The sequence below is a fragment of the Pseudopipra pipra genome, chromosome 22 (genome assembly GCF_036250125.1).
Source record: "Pseudopipra pipra isolate bDixPip1 chromosome 22, bDixPip1.hap1, whole genome shotgun sequence".
NCBI classification, from domain to species: domain Eukaryota; kingdom Metazoa; phylum Chordata; class Aves; order Passeriformes; family Pipridae; genus Pseudopipra; species Pseudopipra pipra.
Genome location: NC_087570.1, coordinates 6,569,941 through 6,572,633, shown reverse-complemented (window position 1 = coordinate 6,572,633; position 2,693 = coordinate 6,569,941).

The following is a 2,693-nucleotide window of genomic DNA, read 5'->3' as shown; positions in this document are numbered from 1 at the left end:
CGGCGGCGGCGCGAGGCCGCGCCTCATTTGCATGCCCGCGTCACGTGGGGCCGCCCCCGGCCAATCGCCGGCACGCCCCTCCCCTCCGGGACACGCCCACCCCGCGCCGCGCGCGTTCGCCATGGCAACCGAGGGGGGGCGAGGGGAGGAGGGGGATGGTCGTCATGGTAACGGGGAGGGGAGGGAGGGGGGAGCGGATGGGAATGAGGGGAGGGGGACGGGATGGGAGGGGAGGGGGACGGGATGGGAGGGGAGGGGGGAAGGGGAGGCGGGGGGTCCGGGGAAGGTGCTGTCTGGGGGCACCCCCGGGATGCCCGGGCACGGGCCCGGTGGGATTCGGTGGCGGGGGGACGGTGGCACCGGGCCCCGGTGCTGCCTGCGCTCACCCCGAGGATGCTCAGGGCCGGTAGTGGTGGGATGCGGTGGCGGGGGGGATGGTGGCACTGGTCCCCGGTGCTGCCTGGGGTCACCCGGGGTCACCCCGGGGTGCCCAGAGCCGGGAGCGGTGCGGTGGTGCACCGCAGGGATGGTGGCACCGGGCCTCGCCGCCACCGGGGGTCACCCGGGGTCACCCCGGTGATGCCCAGGGCCGGGACCGGTGGGGGACGGCGGGAATCCGATCCCTAGTGCCGTTTGAGGACCCCCCGGTGATGCCCCGGGGCCCGGGACCAGCGGCAAGCCGCAGCGTGGGGATGATGGCACCGGTCCCTCGTGCTGCCCGGGGTCACCCGGGGGTCACCCCGGCGATGCTGAGGGTCGGCACCGGTGGGAAGCTGCAGCGTGGGGATGGTGGCACCGGTCCCTAGTGCTGCCTGGGGTCACCCGGGGGTGCTCCCGGGGCTGCCCGGGGCCGGGACCGCCGGGATGCTGCACCGGAGGGACGGTGACACCAGTCCTCGATGTTCCCCGGGGTCACCCCGAGGGTGCTGAGCACCGGCACCGGCGGGATGCTGCGGCACGGCGGGGCTGGCACCAGTCCCCTGTGCTCCGGAGGTCACCCGGGGGCGTCCCCGGGGCTGCCCGGGGCCGGTACTGGCGGGAGGTGGCGGCGGGAGGTGTCACCGGAGCAGGGGGTCTGTCCCCGGTGTTCCCCGGGTGTCCCCGGGGGTCTCAGGGCCGGGGCCGGTGGGAGGTGGTGGCGGGGGGGTGGTGGCACCTCTCCCGGTGCTCCCGGGGGTCACGGCGGGGCTCGTGGCTCTGGCAGTGGGTCACCCGTGGGTCACCCGTGGGTCACCCGTGGGTCACCCGTGGCCACCAAACCCCTCCCGCCCCGGGGGGGTCTGTCCCACCGGAGGACACGGGGGGGGGATTGGGAGAACTGGGGGGGGGATTGGGGGTACTGGGGGGGCTGTGGGGGCTATGGGGAGGAACTGGGGGGCCATGGGGAGCCTGGGGGGGTTGGAAAGGCTATGGGGGGGACCCCAGGGGAGCCTCTGGGGGTACTGGGGGGAATTGGGGGAAACACTGGAGGTGGCTATGAGGGTACTGGGGGTTCCTGGGTGTCTGGGGGGTACTGGGGGGGCTATGGGGGCACTAGGGGTTAGTGGGGGGGTTATGGGGGTACTGGAGGCTATGGGGGGATATTGAGGGGCTCTGGGGGTACTGGGAGGTCTGTGGAGGGTGTTGGGGGTACTGGAGGGGGCTGTGAGGGCTATGGGAGGAACTGGGGGGCTTGGGGGAGTCCTGGGGGGTTATAAAGGCTATGGGGGGGACCCCAGGGGAGCCTATGGAGAAACTGGGGGAGACTGGGGGGGCACTGAGGGGCTGTGGGGGGCTATGAGAGTACTGGGGGTCATGGGGGTACTAGGGGCTATGAGGGGGCCTTTGGGGGTACTTGGGGCTATGGGGGGGCCTTTGGGGGAACTAGGGGCTATGGGGGGTACTAGGGGCTATGGGGGGGCCTTTGGGGCACTGTAGTCTATAGGGAGACCCAGGGGGCTCTGGGGGCACTGGGGGTTACTGGGGGGGGGGATTATGGGGTACTGGAGGCTATGGGGGGATATTGGGGGGCTCTGGGGATAGGGGGGGACTATGGGGGATATTGGGGGGTACTGGGTGGGCTTTGAGGGCTATGGGGAGGAACTGGGCGTCCATGGGAGGGCACTGCGGGGGTTGTAAAGACTGTGGGGGGGACCCCAGGGAAGCCTCTGGGGGTACTGGGAGGGCTATGGAGGTTACTGGGAGCTGTGGGGGGCTATGGGGGTACTGGTTGACTATAGGGGTACTGAAGAGGCTGTGGGGGGGGCACTGGGGTCTGTGGGAGTACTGGGGAATTACTGAGGGAGCTATGGGGGGCTACTGGGGTTCTGTGGGGGGAACTGGGGGCTATGGAGGTCACTGGGGGTTATGGGGCGTACTGAGGGGCTATAGGAGGGTACTGGGAGCTATGGGAGGCTATGTGGGGTACGGGGGGGGCTCTGGGTCACTGGGGAGCTATGGGAGCACTGGGAGCTACGGGGTCCTGTGGGGGCTATGGGGACACTGGGGGCTATGGGGGTACTGGGGGCTATGGGGGCACTGGGGGCTATAGGGGCACTGGGGGTTGCGGGGAGTACTTGGGGGCTATGGGGGCACTGGGGGGCTCTGGGGGCACTGGGGGGCTATGGGGACACTGGGGGCTATGGGGGTACTGGGGGCTATGGGGGCACTGGGGGCTATGGGGGTACTGGGGGCTATGGGGGTACTGGGGGGCT